Consider the following 20,475-nt stretch of genomic DNA (forward strand, 5'->3'; position numbering starts at 1 on the left):
AAAATCATTTTTGATGCTTTTTAAACCTTCAAAGCATATCAGTTTCATGTTTTGGGCATTTTTATCTTTAAAAATCTGAAGAAAGTGTTCCTATGGGCAAAGAAATTTTACCACAGGTATGAATTTTCTCCTCACTATTGAGGTCTAATAAAAAGAGAGGCTAATTCAACACGTAATTTATGTTTCCTGTCTGTCTAGCTAGGTTTGATAAATGAATCCAAAGAAAAAGAATTAGAGAAATTAGCTGGCAGAATACTTAAAGGAAACCTAATAATGGCATTTCTCATTTCTTAAATCTAGAACTTTAAAACTGGAAGAGTCCCAAGAAATAATCTGATGTCTCCCTAAGACCAGAGAGGTTAAGATGCTTGCCAAAGTTACACAGCAGGGCCAGCTTGCTATCCTGTGTCCTGAATCACACATTATCATTCTCCTTGACACCAAGTGAATGAATGAGTCACTGAATGAATGAAAAAAGTGACTCAACCAGAACTTGAGTACTCTCAGGTACAAAAGGCAGGAATAAAAAATGAGGGAAGTAGGGGAGACTTTCTTCACAGAACTCACCAAATGACCAAGACTATATAGAGTCAGGAAGGCTTCCTATACAGTCAACTTATTCAGGTGTGTGTGTGTGTGTTTCCCATACTATTTTTTTTTTAACTGAGTTAAAATATATGCACAATGGAATACTATTTGGCAGTAAGAAAAGATGATATAGGAACATTTGTGACAACATGGATGGATCTTGAGAGTGTAATGCTGAGCGAAATAAGTCAGACAGAAAAAGCAGAGAATCATGTGATTTCACTGATATGTGGTATATAAACCAAAAACAACAAAAGAACAAGACAAAGAAATGAGAAACAGAAACTCATAGACACAGACAATAGTTTAGTGGTTACCAGAGGGTAAGGGGGGCGGGGGGTGGGGGGTGGGAGATGAGGGTAAGGGGGATCAAATATATGGTGATGGAAGGAGAACTGACACTGGGTGATGAACACACAATGGGATTTATAGATGATGTAATACAGAATTGTACACCTGAAAGCTATGCAATTTTACTAACAATTGTCACTCCAATAAATTTAAAAAAATGCATATAACGTAAAATTAACCACTTTAAAGTGATCGATTCAGTTACATAATTTAAGACATTCACGATGCTGCACAACCATCACCTCTATCTAATTCTAAAACATTTTTATCATCCCAAAACAAAACCCTATACCCATCACAGTTACTCCTCTTTTCCCCATCTCCCCAGCCCCTGGCAACCAACAGTCTGCTTTTTGTTTCTATGAGTTTACCTATTCTGGATATCTCATGTAAATGAAATCATACAATAGGTGACATTTTGTGACTGGCTTCTTTCACTTAGCATAATGTTTACAAGGTTCATCCGTACTGCAGCATGTACCAGTATTTTTTATGGCTGGATAATATTCCATTGTATGTATATACCAGGATTTAGTCAACTCCTTAACCATATATAAAGTATTTGTGGTAATTTTTGATCTTCCATGAACACATTCTTAAGAGTCCTCACAAAGAAGCCAGTCATTGCCTCTTCAACAAAATGAAAAGTTGTTTTAATATTGCATTAAATCAGTAAAATAACTCTCTTTGTAAAATCTATGAATCATTTTTAACAACAATCCTGTGAATTGAGTACTATTATCATTGTCTTCATTTTGTAGGTGAGGAAACTGAACTAAAGAGCTAACGTAGCTGCCCAGTGTCCCAGCTGACCAAGAGCAGAACCAGGACTGGACCCCTCCCTTGCTATCCACCCCAGCATCAGCATTCATTCGGCTATCCACACTAACCCAGTAACAACTCACTACATCAATTATATTTCTACAAATTAAATTTTGAAAAAAGGCTCTCACATTTAGGACAAGAAAAGTCTCAAATAATTACTAGGTTTAGCTCGAAATATGTTTGTAAGTCAGTCCTTATGATTCATATTTTCCCAAATGAGCAGTGGTATAAATGGTTTGTAGATTCTCATATTAGCCCATCAAAAGCCTAATCCATCATGTAGCAGAACTATATTATTATTGTATTATCAGATTTTAAATTTATGTATTGTATTATTTTTATTAGAAAACACATTCCAATTTGAAAATGGAGATGTCTGAAACTCAGCACTCCCTCCCAATAGTGGTGCTCTCTGCACACTGCCCGCCCCACCACACACCACTTTGCTCCAATATTGTGGAAATTCCAAAAGCAGTGAGGTAGATCCTACTTAAATTAAAGAAGTTAAATTAAAAGAGGCTTAAATTAAAGAGGTTCCCAGGCAAACTTCCAAAGAGGAACAGGGACAGATATGAAAGTTGAACGAACTCTCAGAGCAAAGTGACAGGATATTTAGGAAGTGTAGGGAGAAGTGGAACAGAGCAAGGATAGGTCTGTGTTTGATATTCAGTGATGAGCTACATAGGTTGATTCCCAATCATAGCCCCAAATAAGTTCTAATGTTAAATAGAGACATTCTGGAACATTGTGCCATAATGATAGCCTAGATAATTGAGATAACACCAATTTTACATACATTTTAAGTATGAACTCAAAATAATATAGGATAAATTCTTTCCTATACAGTACTTTAGAGTTTACCACCCATTGTCTCTTGAAGTCCTCACAACAACACTGAGTTAAGATAGCTATTAATAGACCCATTTTATTGATACAGAAATTGATCATGACAGTTAAATGCTATCGCCACACAACTATTAAGTTGTGGAACCAGGATACAAATTCAAGTTTCTTAAGTCTGTGAGTGCTGAGTTCTCTCTGCAAGACCACGCTACCTCAGGCTGAGGATCCTAAGAAAGTAAGACACCAGTATCCTAAATCCGCTTGCGAAAAGGAAAGGAACGGAGAAATAAAAATTGTTCCCAGCAGGAGAAACAGCAAAACACAGCATTATCACACACCGTTTATGTGGAAGCAAATGTCACTTTCACCGGAGCATTTCTTATTTCGTGGCTTACTCATCCCTCCTCAAAATCATAAGTTGACCTCCAAGATCATGGGAAGGTGGTCTGCCACATGGAAAGGAAGAGTTCTTTTCATAGTCCAGATTGTTTCAAATCACTTGTTATTCCAGGGATATTCGCAGTTACATTTCATTCCTACACACTGAATATTTTTATCTACAAAACTAGTCCTTCTTTTTAAGCACTTACTTAGATAGAAGCCTTTCCATGATACAGTCACGCTGTTTCTAAAACTTGGGTGACTCAAGTCTGCAGCCTCTTTATTGAGTCTCTAAGATTCTTTCAGTCTCCGAGATGGGCACTGAGATTGTTTGTCTGACCATGATGCAAGATGAAGTGGGCTGCTCTTGCCCAGGCTTAGTTGGTATAGGCAGACTAGGTCCCAACTGTGAAAGACCCATCAACCCACCATCAATGCCATCTTGTTCTCCTACTAACAAAGAAACCCCTTTTACATCAAGCTGTGGAAAAGGGAAAGGCTTTAGAGTGCCTGGGATTTATAGACGTGAACTCCATTAGCCAGCCAGCCTCACAACTATCGTGTTTCCCTGAAAATAAGACCTAGCCAGCGTCTTTTGGAGCTAAAATTAATAGAAGATCCAGCCTTATATTATAGTATATTATATAAGACCCGGTCCTATATAATAGTAGAATAAGACTGGGTCTTCTATTAATTTTTGCTCCAAAAGACGCATTAGAGCTGATTGTCCGGCTAGGCCTTATTTTTGGGGAAACATGGTATTGCTATTCTAACACCCAGCTCAGGGTACGTTATAACTGATGGTAATATGTAAGTAGTGATGACATTTTATTTTATTCCCTGTAAAGAGTGACAGAGAGTCTATATGTACATTGGGGTGGGACTGGCAGCTGGTCTATGGGAAGGAGGGAGAAAAAGGTCACCAGTGAATGTTTTACCCTTCTTCCTAAGGCTTTATCATACCTCAGATAGAGTGACCTTAGGCATAAATTGTATGAGTGGAAGTTTAGAAATCTGTATGTTTGGTTCAATTCTGATTTATTCTATTAATGGAATAATGGGCAAATTTTTACTCTCTTGCCTCTACTTCCCAGCCTTTCTACTCAGTGGGTGCTCTTGGTAGAATATTGTGGCCCCTGCATTCCTGGGGTATCATGTAATGCAACCTGAATATGGAATCAGACGCCCTAGACTAGAATTGTGCATTTGATATTTATTGGCCATGTGAACTTAGCTAGGCAGCAACTGGCTAATGAGCCAGCATTTCCTCAACTGTGTACTAAAAATAATAACACCTACTTCTTGGCATTTTTATAGAAATGAAATAAAATGATATCTATGAAAAAAACTTGAAACCTTTAAAATGTTCCTCAAATATGACTACCAACAACAAATGTGAGTCACTGTACAGGCAAAAATAATAAATAATCTAGATCCATCCTTATGTAAGTTTATAGGCAAATTTTCTAAGATGTAAATTGTTTCTACACACACACACACACTCACACACACGAGTGAGCATTCAAATAGTTATCTAGTAAAATCAGACCAGAAAAAAAAAAAAAGGTAACTTAGTGTGTTGTATGCATGAAGGCTAAAGGAGGTTTATGTTAAAGTAATTTGATTTACTAGCTCATGGAACTAGTTACAAATGCAGTTCCATAGACTGACACCTGAATGCCCTGTTGTTGAAAATCCCATAATGAAAACGAGAATGAATTCACTAGTCACTTCCCTGCCCCTAAAAGAGTTTTCCAGCATTTCATTAAAAAAGAAAAAAAAAAATTACCACACACTGACTCCTTAACGGTCAAAATATTCTTTTCAAACACATTCTTTCCTTGATTTTCTGTCCCCATGGGGCCCTGCTGTAATGCCTGGCCTTCTGAAACCCCGTGGGTGCAGCTTCCATCTTACTGAGCAGATTTTTCAAAGGAAGCCCCCTTGCTGTGTGCATAGAACTGCCCTCCACAGCTACAGGCATGCCTGTAAGGGGCTCCAGTGCTGGATTTATTTCCCGTATCTTGGACATATCCCTCTCAACCCACTCTCCCTCCCTCTAGTCCCCACTCGTCCTCCCTCCCCTCCCCCTTCATTCCTAAATCCTACAGCCATGACAGAAATAAATTAGCTAGAGGTACAGGTCACACCTTGGAGAGCAGTAAACGTTCTGTGGGAAATCAATAGAAAAGATGGGATTCTCAAACAGCTGAAGCAGAAGGAATGATGCATTGATAGCTATACATGAACCACACAAAGGAGCCTGAGAACAGCCTTCCAGGGAGGGGCCGGTGTACTCCGGGTTCATTTATTCTAACACCTGAACCCGAGATACCACTGCAGAAAAGACGTGCCCCAGATACCTGTGCTTCTGGAGCTTTTTCCCACAGGAAGGCTAAATGTTGCCAGCAATTGTGAAAATTAAAAATTATGTTCAGATGGTAGATGCTAATGCTGGGGCTCCCAGGAAGCACCCGGAGGCCTAAGCTGAGTGTGTGAGACATATCTTTTCCAGGAAAACTTCGTTCCTCTGGCTGCTGACAGCCAAAGACAGGGAGGGGTCATATAGACAGTTCACCGAAGAAATGTAATGCCTAAAGCCATGAGTATGACGAAACAATATGACTTAGGCTCTGACAGACCTGGGCTCCAGTCCTGGTATTATCACTCAGTTAGCAAAAGGATCTCAGGAAAACCCCATTTATAAAATGGCAATATGAAATTTATCTTAGAGACAATTGAGAGGATTCAATTAATATTATACATAAACACCTAGTACAAACCAGGCATGCTATAGATGCTACTTGCTTTTCCTCCTCTCCCTCTGCCTGACCATGAGTAGCTTTTCATTTCTCGAGTTCCATAATTTTTCCCACTACAGATCTTTCACAAAGGTGGTCCCTGATAAAAATTTAATCCAGTAACAAATTCAAAGTGCTCAGGAGGTCTTCCATTACCTCCACAATCTCTATCAGCTATTAAATGTACCCCAAATAAACAATCTAAGTTAATGCAGCGTGCTTGCTACCATGTTTCCCCCAAAATAAGACCTACCCAGAAAATAAGCCGTAGCATGATTTTTCAAGATGCATCCCCTGAACATAAGCCCTAATGCGTCTTTTGGAGTAAAAATTAATATAAGACCCAGTCTTATTTTTGGGGAAACATGATATGTAAACAGTGTTAAAACAAAACTCTACACCTAAGCACCTCATATATAGGAATTCTGGAATTTTCATTGCTCCACACTAAAACCTATTTTTCTCCAGTCTCCTCTTTTTTTTTTTTCACATCCAAAAACTGCATTTATTTAATAATTTTATTTTCTTTTCCTCCTCAGTTTGAGCCTAATCTTATTCCTCACACACAGCTGAATTTCAGTAATGAAACAAATAAAGTGGGTAAATCCTTATAAACTACCCAACATACAGACTTTTTTTTAATATTCTCAATTTTTTTTCATTTTTAATTGTGGTAAAATACACACAACATAAACTTTGCTACCTAAACCATTTTTAAATATAGAGTTCAGTAACATTAAACACATTCACATTATTGTGCATTCATCCTCAGAACTTTTTTATCTTCCCAAACTGAAAACCTATACGCATTAAACAATAACTCTCCCATTTTCCCCTTCCCCAAATCCCTGGCAACTACCTTTCTCTGTCTCCATGAATTTGACTGTTTAGGTACCTCAGGTAAGTGGAATCATATAGAATTTGTCCTTTTGTGACTGGTTGATTTCACTCAGCATAATGTCCTCAAGGTTCATCCATGTTGTAGCATGTTTCAGAATGTCCTTCTTTTTAAAGGCTGAATAATGTTTCATTGTATGTATATACCACATTTTATATACCCATTCATCTGTTGATAGACATTTGGGTCGTTTCCACCTTTTGGCTATTGTGAATAACGATGTTATGAACTTGGGTGTGCAAGTATCTCCTTAAGATTCTATTTTCAATTATTTTTGAGTGTATACTCAGAAGTGGGATTACTGGGTCATACATAATTCTATCTTTACATTTTTGAGGAACTGCCCTACTATTTCCATAGCAGCTTTACCGTTTTACATTTCCACTATCAGTGCACAGGGTTCTAATTTCTCCACATCCTTACCAATACATTTTTTTTTTTAAGTAGTCATCCTAATGGGTGTGGTGGTTCTTCCATCTTCTCAGGGAGCGTGGGGGGAATCTTTGTGTGTCAAAAATTTGTTTAGTATCCTGACTTATTTTTCATCTCTCATTGTATGCAGGAACTTCTTATAATCAATCAAATTCTGCTCTGACTACAATTTCTGTCTAGTTCCTCTGTCTTATCCAATCTTTCGCTAAATTCAAGAAATGTAAAGTTAATTGGGGCAATTAAAGAGTTTTCAGTACTCTGATAGAAAGCATTTTGCCCAGCTCAGTTAATCATGCCTCCTTCCACCTAAGTAAGTGAAGGAGAAAGCCTGTTCAAAACAGAAAAGGTGAAAGCATTAAAACTCCGAGATAATCGCCACGGGGGGAAAGAACAACAACAGGCATTTGTTTAGCAGACTAAATTTTTAAAAAATGACTTTCACATTTGATCATCCCGTCTTAGAAAATTCTAGTGACATTCCAATTTTCAGATGTGAAAACTAAGACACAGTGAAGTGAAATAGTTTACTCAGAGTCACAAAGCTAGAAAATTCCAGGATCCAAATACCAACAATTTCACTCTAAATTCTCTGTTTAATCTAACACAATACTACCTAACAATTACTGAGGTCTTCACTCTGAAGCTGTAAAAGTTTTAAGGACCTATTTGTGTGTGTGTGTGTGTGTGTGTGTGTGTTGGGGGGGGGACATAATTTGCAATTGTTGTTCAAGTGGAATGCTTCCCTAAAGGCAGACAGTATGCATAAAGCTAATTAAACACTGACTCCTCAGAGGACCAGACTTGCCCAATTCTGGACAATGCATATTGATGGATACAGAATTAGGCAATATATAGGTATCTTAAGTATTTCCCATCTAAGGAACTTGCAGAAATACTACTCAATAGCTGAGAGTCTATCAGACCACAACCATCTTTTCCCACTGAACATGCTTCTTGGAGGCCTTCCTATTGACATGGAATATATGATATGCTCTGTTGATCAATCACGTGAACGCTCTTTGTCTCAGTGGCCATATACTCTTCTCAGAACAGATTTCCTCCTCTTTAAATTTCCCAGAAATATTGCGAACTTTAAAGAAGCTAATGTTGGTAAAGCATAAAATCTAGCGCTGGGCACATGATAGACTCTCAATGCAACAACGTCCACTTACACTCCACACCCCACCCCCACAGTGACCTTCCCTTCCTAGCATGGACATGTGGCTGAAGGTTGTAGTGGAGCATCTGTAGGAGGACACTGAACTCTAAATAATTTAAAATAGATATTTAAAATCTTTGCTCATCATCCACTGTCCGTGAAGTCCATTTCCCACTTTGGTACCACCACAGCTATTCTGTTGATCTGCACTTAAGTGCTCTGTGCCTTTATATGTCCCATTTATTCAGCTTGACTGAGGGAAGGAGCCATGCCCTTCACTTGGTTTTGTAGCCATGTGACTATGAACTTACACCATTCTCTATACAGAGACTACTCAACTACAAGCCACTGACTTGGTCAGAAGTGGGCCCTTGAACTTTCTCCCTCAGGGGATCTTTCTAACATAATACCATGTGTAAGCTCAGGAGCTTTGGAGCCCAGATTCTCCATCAACCTCAACAGCCCAGTCAGTGCTGATCAGAAGGACTAAGGAATACAAAATCTTGACAGTTGTACAGCTCATCTGTATACGTGCCTTTGCTTGTTTTTCAACACCCATCAGATGAATGAGCCCCAAATAACTTCTGATTATCACTCTTCCCTTCACAGAGATGTCTCACATCTAGGAAGCCTGCTCAGAAGCATTGAAGGTCACCAAATATAACTAGATTTGACTTAACGTACTGCTCATCTCACACATATCTGCCTGGTCACCTCTCCCCAGCCTCTCCCAAGACTGAGATCAAGGAAACCCCTGCTTTTGCCTTAGCCCCTGCACTACTCATAACAGTTTTTGTATTTTCAATAATATACCATAAGTACTACTCATCTGATGATGTTAATTCACCAACACAACCAACTTGAGGATCTGGGAGTTGAGCTAAGAGCTTTTTGGGATTCACAGTGAGAACAGCTGGCACTTACCTTGGTTGATATAGAACACATGCAGCAAGAACATGCACCATTCACAACACTGTAGGGCTCACTCTGTCGAAAGTGTCATGCTAAGTATTACATGTACATCATCTCATATAATTCTCACAGCAACCCTATGCTAGGTATCCCCATTCTACATATCATGTTTCCCTGAAAATAAGACCAAGCTGGACAATCAGCTCTAATGCATCTTTTGGAGCAAAAATTAATATAAGACCCGGTCTTATTTTACTATAAGACCGGGTCTTTATAATATAATATAATAGCATAACATAACATAATGTAATATAATACTGGGTATAATATAAAATAATATAAAATATAATATTAGGTCTTAGCTTACTATAAGACCTAGTCTTATGTTATGTTATGTTATGTTATGTTATGTTATGTTATGTTATATTATATATCAGGTCTTATATTAACTTTTGCTCCAAAAAAGACACATTAGAGCTGATTGTCCAGCTAGGTCTTATTTTGGGGAAAATACGGTACAAGGAAAAAGAGATACAGAGAAACCCAGCAAAGCCCATGTGCTTTGTCACTATACCATATGGCACATACTTTGGGGTCCCACAGATAGGATTCCAAGCCAGCTCCCCAACTCCCTATGTGTGACTGTGGGTGAAGTACATAACTTTTCCCATCTGACTTTTCTTTTTCATAACAGGACTAACAATATTTAAAGTCCCTGGCACTACCACACTTTCTGCCTTCATGAATCGTGGAACTCCTCTTCATATATCCTCTCTGCCTCAGTAACCCAGAGGTCCCCACGTTGATTCAGAATGGTCTAGAATTTTGAATCCTGAGTTGGGAAACCTGTATTCCTATGCAGCCTCTATCTGACCTTAGACAACAAGTCATTCAATCTTTCATTTTCATCATGAGTCAAATGAAAATATCAAAACCGGTCCAATCTTTTTAATGGGTAATGTTAAAGATAAAATAATTGGAAAGATGTGAAAGTTCCCTGAAAGTTTTCAAGGACTTCTCAGATTTAAGAAACCATTATAGTAACAGATTCAGTTTAAGAATTTTTTGCACAAAATAACTGCCATTGTCTAAAACCTCTAGGTAAATGGAGAAACTGAGTCCAAGATACAGAAACTGACACCAGATTATTATTATTATTGTGTAGGTAGAGTCTTGGACTGAAGCTTGTGAGGGCTTTGTGTCCTAGTTCTAATTTGGTCACTGCTTTGGACAAACCACTGAACTTAACTACAAAATAAGAATAGAATATTTGCCTTCTCCAAGCCCAATGAATAGGGTGTGGGCAGGATACAAAACACTCAGAAAACTTGAAACAAGAAAACCTCTAGGAAGTCAATTATATGCATTTTTTTTAGTGTGATGCCAATTTTTTTTCTCCCACTCACTTTCCCTTGTCACAATCCAAATTTTATCCAGATGTGAACGTGAGGAGGCCTGTCTTTGTTCATTCTCTGCCTCTTTGCCTACCTTTTGGCTTTCCTTTGTGCCTCAAAAAGTATCAGTGCTATTCTTCAAGATATAGGTCATGAAGGGGGAACAGGGTTAAGGATGGGTACAAGGATAGGAGAGGAAAGTCAGAGAAAAGAGTTATAGAATCCTCCAGAATGGGTGCCTCCCCTCTTTCAATACAGACAGAGCCAAGGCAGTTAAAAGGTCCCTGAATCCAGACAAATGCCCTCAGCCATGCAGAACCTTTCAAGCGGCACTGTTTCAGAACCCTGACTGCAAGTGGCATGTGTGTGCGCGTGCACACACACACAATTTCATGGAGAACTGTGCTTTGCTATCCCAGAAAGGATTTGTTGTTTTAGTTACACTCATCAAGATCTCTGCCACATGTTAGGGAAGAAAGGAAAAAACAAAACAATACTGAATTACTTTGGCTATCTCCTTGGGGATCGATCTGTATCTAGTAAACTACTATCGATGCATCAGAGACGCTTTTACTTATGAAAAACAGAGGCAGGTGCAGAATTGCAGCAATTGGTACTAAATCAAAGCCCTGTGAGCAGAAGGAAGTGAATTTAGATGCATCCACTTAGCTTCTCTACTTAAGTGTAATCACAGGATGGGGAGCAGATCACGGCCCTGGCAGTGTCTGACCACTTCTTTCTCCTCTCCCTGAGGTCCCTTCCCACTTTGCTCACTGCTTCAGCTGCCCAGTAAAAACAGATGGACATAAGTTAAAAGAACAAGGCAGCTCATCAACTAAGTCTTATTTCACACCCTGGCCCATCTCTGTCATCCCTCTCTGGGACAGGAAGATGGAGAATGAAGGGCAGAGGTGCTGCTGCGTTTGATTCCGTACAAAACTGTGGTACTTTTATTTACATCCCCTGAATAGCTGGCCAGTTGGATTTACACATTGATAATATGTGATGGTTTGTATTCCAGCAAATATTTAATCCCAGACTGTTCAATAATCCTTGCCTGGATATTCTTTCTTGAAAAGAAATCAATCCCCTTTTAGTCTTAAAATTCTTGAGTAAGATTAAACTGCTTTGGCTCACGATGCACTCACTGTTCCTACATGAAGCCATGTGGTTGCACAACCTCAATCCTCACATGTTTAAAGGGGCCGCCTTTGCCAACTTGTTTTTTCTGAAATCCTCATTCTCTTGAATCTGAGTTTTCTGTGTTATCAATTGATATTATAAGACAGCACATTAAAGTTTGATATATTTTTTTAAATTCAAAGGTAAAATTACTAACCTAAACTAAATCAGTGTGGATATAGCATGTAGTATTTTTTGCATTCATTCCTTATAGTCACCAAGAAGGTCTTGATTTAATTCCTTTATTACAAAGCTTGTTTCTGCCTTCCTAAATGCTATTTCCCTCCAAAACTACATTTAAAAAAAAAAAAACCTCCACTTCTACAGAGATTCTAAAAAAAACAAAAAAAATCTGTACCCCTTTCTTAGAATTAGAGTTGAACATTGTGAGAAAATGTACATTAAATATAGAAAGAGATGTCTTTTCTCTCTAGGAGGGGCTCACAATGCAGTCTCATAGCCCACCAAAAGTTCCCAAAACAATAGCAATGAAAAACAAACTCTCTTTCATCTTTAACAGCAACAAAAGCAATAACTTTCACCAAACCAACACACGCTAAGAATTAATATAACACAGAACATATTCACATTCAGATCATTATAGCTACATCAACTCACCACAATATTTATTTAAAAAACTCATAATTTGAGGTAGAAAGAACCTCTAATACAAAAAGAGGTTCTTTCAAATGCAAATTAACCAAAAGACATATTTTCCCTTTCTTTGGAAAATCACTCCAACATATGAAAAACATACTTTTTGTGTGAAAAAAAAAAATGGTGTACATCCATTTATTTGAAAAGGCAGTTAAATTTGCTGTAGATTACCTTAACAGTTGAGAAAAGTTAACTCCTGGTTCCATAAGTCCTTAAGGACTTTATTAGCATTCACTGACCTAAGTAGTCTTCATTTCCCAGGTAGCAAAGTTTCTTTTCTTCTCCACTGAAATGCTCATGTGAACACTGAAGGACATTGTATTACTGAACTGATCAGAAAAGAATATTGTTTCCAATCTTCTGGCAGGAAGGAAGGAAGGAAGGAAGGAAGGAAGGAAGGAAGGAAGGAGGGAGGGAGGGAGGGAGGGAGGGAGGGAGGGAGGGAGGGAGGGAGGGAGGGAGAGAGAGAGAGAGAGAGAGAGAGAGAGAGAGAGAGAGAGAGAGAGAGAGAGAGAGAAAGCAGGGCAAAATGCAGTCTAATCGAGCATTCTTCCTAGTGCAAAAAAAAAAAAAAAAGTAAATCCAGTATTCTGGAACGAGTTCAAACATAGCTTGACAGGCTACAGGAGAATTTACACTGAGCATGCTTAGCCCAGCACTGCTTGCATGAGACACTCTTAATGAATATTACTTCCTTCCCACTGGCTATGCCTGCTGGAAGTCCACACCCACTCCTCTTTCAGAAGTCAGGAATTTAGCTTCAGCCAAAGTCCAGAAAACATGCTTATGCAGAGACAAGGCCTCACCGATCCATAAACTTATAGGTTGTGACCTGCAGGTCAGTTTGACAAATAGAACATGTGGATGAATTTTTTTCTGCCCTTGATTATGTTCCCAGCTTTGTACTTGTCCTAAAATGCAGTTCCCCCTGGAGAAAAGAAAAATAAGCAGCTTTCTTTCTAAAGAACACCATGTCCTAAATGCACTTTAAAGGTCTGTCCTGATCAAGCTTCCAAACCCACATCAGAATAAGGATTATCTGCGTATTAAAACACAGCATGAGGATGTTTAGCTTCTGGAGAAATTTTTTAAATTTCTACCCAAAATGTAAACTTTCTGATAGTACATTATATCTCTCTAAAATGCCACATGCCAGTGCACAATCCGAAAATATGCTCGAAATTCAGATTTACTCTGCTGTGCTAGTTCACACTAAAAAATGGTTGTATTTTTCAAACAATGCTTTCCCTTTCCTTTTTTCCCTGAATCACTCTGTCATATTTAATTACAAGTGATCTGAAATTTTGAAAATTTAACAATAGATTACTTCTCTGAGAGTCAGAGAAGGCAGGATTCCTTACTCTGCAAGTGAAAAGGATGGGGTGAGGAGGAGATGAGGGCAAGGTAGAGACAGGACCTAATGGAGACAACATAGTAATGGAAGGACATTTTATATTTAAAATAATAATAACTTTTGTTGTCCTCACATTTTCAGGGTGCCATTTATATATTTCTATTTTCTATCAAATTACAAATTATAAATATTATTAAATATTCATTTGGAATTAAAGTACTTATTGCTTACACACACACACACACACACACACACACACACACACACCCTGGTTTGTGTTTGAAAAGAAATGATGTCACAGAGAATCAAAATCAATAGAAATTCCCTAACTATATGAAGAAATATGGTGTGTCCGGCTTTTCACACAAAGCCTGCTTATCTAGCACTGATTTCTTGGTTTAATAAAAGATGTTCCTGTATACCTTATGAGAAAACCTATTGCCTCCTCGTAATTGCGACACTTTCAGCAGCCACTTCTGAGCTGCTATGACATGCTCCTCTTATCTAAGATCCTTGTAGCATACAATATTTCCTTGCCTGCTGTTGAATAAATAAAATTTCCTCATACATATTTTCTTTCCTGTAATTATGAAGTTTTTGTAGAGTTTAGGCGGGAGGGTTGTTTTGTTTGTTTTTACACTTTGCTGAAGAAAAAAATAAAATTTAGCCTCCTGTTCTGAGTGTGTTTATTTTTATACTGTTACAGAGCAAACTAACTTTTCAGCAGTTAGATGAAGCTCAAGAGAAATCAAGTTTTGAAAGATAAAATAATCCTCATGACCTGTCATGAAGTAATAGGAAGGACATTTATTCATCTGACACAAAGAGATGTCCTAGAATCAGAGAGGCCTGACAGCATGGAGGGGAGGGGCCCTCCACCAAGGCTGGTGCTCTGACCTGTCGATAGCCTTGCTTCCCTGCCATCAGGATATACTGCTTTTTTGTTTATTTGTTTGTTTGCTTGTTTTTGTCTTCTCCCATGAGAATGAGCACTCATTCCTGAATCTAAGGGTGCTATTGATGAAAACAAAGCTTTTCCATCTTGAATTTTAAGATAATTCTATGTGGAGCTAAGATGCTGTTTACAGTGACATCACACTCATCTATTCAATTAACAAATATTGACTGAGCCCCTCCTCTCACACTCATCCAGGAACTGGAAATTGGATAGTGAGTAAGACAGACAAAATTCCTATCCTCAGGGAGCTTACGTTCCAGTGATTACATAATTAATTAACTAACTAACTAACTAACAAATAATGAATGTGTTTACAAAATATAGTAAGTGAAGAGAAGCAAGTAAAAGAGAAATGATGAGAGAGAATAAGTCATGGAAACCAAGGTGTGGGTGTCAGGGTCTAGGAGCCACAGAACAAGGAAAATGGGAGGCACATATGGGAAAATAAATATTAGCCATTCCAATATGTATTAAAGCATAAAATACGTGACATGCCTGGGTTAAGGTCTTGAATACAGGATTAAGGCACTTTGATTGAACATGATTTGTAATGGGAAATCACTGAAGGCTTTTGAGAAGGAAAATATAACTAGAATTATTCTTTAAAAACATCGAAATGATAGACAAGTCGAGATGGAGGAGTAGGTAAATGCTGTGCTTACCTTCTCTCAAAACCACATCAAAATTACATCTAAACTACAGAACAACCATTACCGAGAATCACCTGGAATCTCACCTAGAAACTGAAGGCCTACAACAAAAGACAAGCAGAAGAAGCGACCTTGAGACTGGGCAGAGACACGAAACCAGCTAGTCTCACACTCATGTGTAACCATTAAAAATCAGGAGGGCTATCTCAGCTATGGAAGTGACCCCCCAGAGGAATGAGGGGTCCCAGCCCCTCACCAGACCAGGGTTCCAGTGCTAGAGTCAAAAGTCCCCATAATTTCTGGTCGTGAAAACCAATGGAGATTGTGGGAGACAGGGATGGAGGATGGCTGGAGACCCAGGCAATCCTCTTAAAGGGACCATGAGTGAAATTACTCACTGACAGAATCACTGACTCTGAGATTTACTGCTGGGGCAGCAGCTAGAGAAGCAATAAGAACATGTGGAGGGGAACTGAGTTGTCTGGCTTCAAGACAAGGACTAGAGGGGCAGCTTTCTCCAGGTTGGAGGAGCTGGTAGAAGCCACTGTTTCTTTGTTGAGCCCTCCCCCTTCCCAGCATGCAGACCCAGGTGGCCACCATATCTGTATCTACATTAAGCTGGCTAGTGCTAATTGTTTACCACACCCTGGTGATTCTGAAATTCTACCATGCCCAACTTTCAGGCACATCCAAGCCACTTCCAGTGGCTTTCCCTACAAACTGCCTGCCTTGGCTCATGCTACAGACTTTCTTAGGGTCTCTCATAGGTTCAGGAAAACCATACAAGCAGCATCTTGCTTGAGTATGTTTCATATGTCTGGCTGAGCAGCTCTAAGCTTGGCACTAGTGGAAGCTGGCCATGGTTCGAGGTTTGGCCTCTCAAGGCACTTCCAAGCACAGCGTTGGCAGTGGCCATCTACAGGTTGTTTTGTGGCTCCTGCCAGGTGGACCCAGGTGGGGCACAAACTGTGGCTTAACTTGACCTGCAGCAGTTCCTCCCAGTTGGACCTGGAGCTGCCACACCCAGTGGCCAGCTTCGAAAGGAGCTGGAGCGTCACCCAGCCGCCTCCAAAGACAACACACCCAAAGGGCAGTTTGGGCAGGCACTAGGGCCCTGCTGAGGCAGGTCCTACTCTGTAGGGTCAGCCCCTGCACCATAACTTCTCCACTGTAGTCATGGCAAGTCCTCAGAACCAATGAGTCCGAAATTCAATCCATCCCATTGATGTGCAAACAGCAACCAAGGCTCAATTACAAGAGGAGGGCACATACAACCCATACAAAGGACACATCTAACTGTATGACTCAGGTGGCCAGGAAGACTACACCACTGAGTCCAACAGCATGCCTACTACACAAGGCCCCTCTACTAAGACTAGAAGACATAGCAGTCCTACCTAATACATAGAAACAAGCACAGGGAGGCAGCCAAAATGAAGAGACAAAGAAACACATCCCAAATGAAAGAACAAAACAAAGCTCCAGAAAAAAACTGTAAACAAAAGGGGGACAAGCAATCTACCAGACACAAAGTTCAAAACGCTGGTTAGAAGGATCAGTGATCTCAGGAAGACTTAAGAAAGATAAGAAACATAAAAATTCTGATTAAAAAAAAACAACATGAAAAAGAATCAGTCAAAAACAAAGAATTGAGAGAGGTCCCAGGTGGTGGATTAGGTGAACACTGTGCCTACTGCCTACCATGATCACACCAAAATGGCAGATAAATTATAGAACAATCAACCTTGGGATTCACTTGAACACTAGCTGAGCAGAACCACTATAGCTGAGGATTTAAAGAGGCCACGTCACGAGGGGTAGGAGTGTTGGAGATGTGAAACAGGCTAACCTCAAATCCACTGAGCACTGAGAGGGACACCTTCGTGGCAGAAGTCCCCCTGAAGAGGGAGGGGCCCCCCAGCCCCACTTGTGCCAGGAAGAGGAATTCCCACAACAACTGGTAGTGAAAATCAGCAAGGAATCTATCTGTCCTTCCTGGTGGTGGGGAAGGCACCTAGGAACCCAGACACCCACTTATAGAGCCAGCACATGGACTTGCTCACTGGCGGGCACTCACCTGGTCTCTGGCAGAGGCAGTGGCAGCTCAGGGGATTCCACAGATGTGCAGGGAAGGTGTGAACTGACTGCCTTTGACACGGGAGGTGGAGGGACTGGGGCCATTGTTCTCCTGGTGTAGAGTCAACACATATGTGGCTTACAGGCGGGCACCATATTTTCAGGGTTACACCCTCCCCCAGTGGGCCAAGTCTGGGACCAAATTGGTCTAGTGGAATCTGCATGCACGCGCACTGCCTTGGTGATGCGCTTGGTCCCTGCCCTCCTCAGAGCTGGTGCTGCATTGCCCGGAAAACTCTTGACTGCCAGGCTGCTGTCCCTGCCCCACAGGCTGTGAATTGGGGCAAGGGGAGAGCTGGTGGCAGCCAGGAAAGTGTATGCTGGATGGCATTAAGCCAAGATCTGCACCACAGTTTAGACAGACAGTGGGTGGCCATGGTATTCTAAGCATGTTTTTGTGGTACTGGAGCAGAAACTGCACTGACTTTGTAGACACCACAGACCATACCCCATAGCACCCTGGAAACCTGCCCTGCTCAACTAGAGCTGCACTGCCAGGGATACTGTGGGCACCTGGTGGCCGACTCCTCCTCCATAAGCTGCAGAGAACGTTTTTCGCAGCAGCAGACAATTTGTAACGGCCTGGGAGATTGCTAGAGGGTGTTAAGCCAAGACTGGTGCTGCAGCATAGACGGTAAATGGCTGGAGTTAGTGTGGGTTTTTTTGTTTTCTTTTTCTTTTTTTCTCTTTCTTTCTTTTTTTCCTGCTTTTTTTTCCTTGCTTTTTTCTGTTTTTTGTTTTGTTTTGTTTTGCTTTTGTCTTGGTTTTTGTTTTTGTTTTTTGTTGTTTTTGTTTTTTGATGTTTTCTAGTGTTTTTCTGATTTTTGTTTTCTCTTTTTTGTTTTGTGTTGTCTTCTTTCTTTTTTGTTTCCTTTTTTGTTTTGTTGTATTGTGTTTGTTTTGTTTTTTTGTTTGTTTATGTGCATTTGGGGTTTTTTGTTGGTGGTGGTTTGTTTTGTTTTGTCTGTTTTGTGAGGTGGTCTCAGACCCAGCACTGGTCCAGGAGTCAAGACTACACTGAATTTGTAGAAACCACTGACCACACCGTTTAGCCCCCTGTAATCTCACCCTTCCCACCTAGAGCTGCATTGCAAGGGGCTCTCTTGGCACCTGCCCCAACGGCCCTGACAACACAGAGAAAGTTTTTTACACCAGCAGACAATCCACAATGGCCTAGAGAGATTTTGGTGGCGAACAGTGACCCAAAAATTGCACCGCATCTACCTGGGAGCAGCTCTCGGGAATGTGCGAGCCTGAGGTGGAGGCTGGCTGCAGTGTCCTTGAGGTGCTGTACAAGGTGATCACAGGTGAGGTAGTGGCATAAGATCTGAATCTGCATTAATGTAAAAACCACCAGTCACATAACGTAACTAACTTGAAGTCCACCCCATCAAGCTAGTGCTTCATCACCGAGGGCATCCTCAACACCAGGTCAACCACCCAGATACATGCACCTAAGGAGCCTCTTTCAATAGCTGGGCCTTATGGGCAGCTGACAGGTGGCAACAGACATAGGGGGCCCTTGTGTCTTTGTTAAGCTGCCTCAGACACTATATTGGTGGTAGCCAGCCTCAGTTCACAGCAGTACCACAAGCACATGCCTCCAGGTCCAGCAGGGGTAGCATCCAACCACATACAGCTTTGAGGCACCTACCAGGTAGCCATGGGCTGGTAACAGGCAGGGCTGAAATTGCCCTGCCTGAGAGCCCCAGCCAAGCAACACCAGAAACAACACACCAAGAGGGTAGCTTCAGACCACACCAGATCATTACCTGGTTAGATCCACAAGTGGCACACCGAAGGGGTTTCTCATCAGGCACAAGAGCATACAGGGGCAAATCTTCATCTGAGGGGTCAGCCCTAACAAAGCAGCTCATACACTGTGGACATAGCCAATCCTTATAGCTAGTCAGCCTGGGAGTCAATCCCACTCACTGAGAAACCAAAAACAATCAAGGCTCAAGTATAATAGGAGAACACACAAAATACAGGGATACTCCCAGAACACATGCACAGATGAAGTAGACTGCACAATTCAACTACAAAGGACACACTACTTAAGGTCACCCAGCAAAGACTAAGAGACATAGGTGATCTACCGAATACATAGAAGCAAACACAAGCAACAGCCAGAATGAGGAAACAAAGAATCATGTCCCAAATAAAAGAAAAGAAGGAACCTGCAGAATGGAACTAAATTAAATGGAGGCAACCAACCTACCAGAGACAGTATAAAATACTGATTGTAAGAATGCTTAAGGAAATTAGTGAGAATTTCAACTAAGAGAGCAAGCATAAAAAAGGATATAGAAAGCATGAAAAATAAACAGTCAGAAATAAACAACAACTGAAATGAAGAATACATGAGAAGTCACCAACAGATTAGATGAAGCAGAGGATCAAATCAGCAATTTAGAAGACAAAGTAGAAGAATTCACTCAATCAGAACAAAAATAAAATAATAATAATAAAGAAAAAAAAAACAATGAAAGTAGTTTAAGAGACCAGTGAGACAACTTCAAGCACAACAATATTCGCATCATAGGAGTACCAGAATGAGAAGAGAGAAGGTAAGGAATCGAGAACCTGTTTGAACAAATAATGCCCCAAATTTTCCATAACTTGAAGGAAAATGACATATAAGCCCAGGAAGTGCAGAGAGTCCCAAACAAGATGAACCCAAACAGGCCCACACCAAGACACATCATAGTTAAAATGGAAAAGTTTAAAGACAAAGACAGAATCCTAAAAGCAGAAAGAGAAAGATACCTAGCTACTTACAAGAGAGCTCCCATACGACCATAAGCTGACTTTTCTACAGAAACTTTGCAAGCCAGAAAGGAGTGGCAGAAAATATTCAAAGTGATGAAAAACAAAGGCTTACAACCAAAATTGCTCTACCCAGCAAGCTATCATTTAAAATTCAAGGAAAGAGAAAGAGCTTCCCAGAAAAG

The 20,475-nt window shown here is 40.2% G+C and overlaps 1 protein-coding gene across 1 annotated transcript in view; it reads right to left on the minus strand.

Moving 5' to 3' along the window:
- LOC148757269 (uncharacterized) overlaps positions 1 to 12,841 on the minus strand; it is a 496,442-nt gene extending 483,601 nt beyond the window's left edge. Inside the window, exon 1 of the mRNA XM_088800795.1 lies at positions 12,595 to 12,841. The gene's annotated coding sequence lies outside the window, so the exon portion shown is untranslated. The remainder of the gene's footprint in view (positions 1 to 12,594) is intronic.
- Positions 12,842 to 20,475: the final 7,634 nt, after the last annotated feature.

The sequence above is a fragment of the Rhinolophus sinicus genome, chromosome 9, assembly GCF_057876585.1.
Source record: "Rhinolophus sinicus isolate RSI-liver-muscle chromosome 9, RSI-T2T, whole genome shotgun sequence".
Classification (NCBI taxonomy): Eukaryota; Metazoa; Chordata; class Mammalia; order Chiroptera; family Rhinolophidae; genus Rhinolophus; species Rhinolophus sinicus.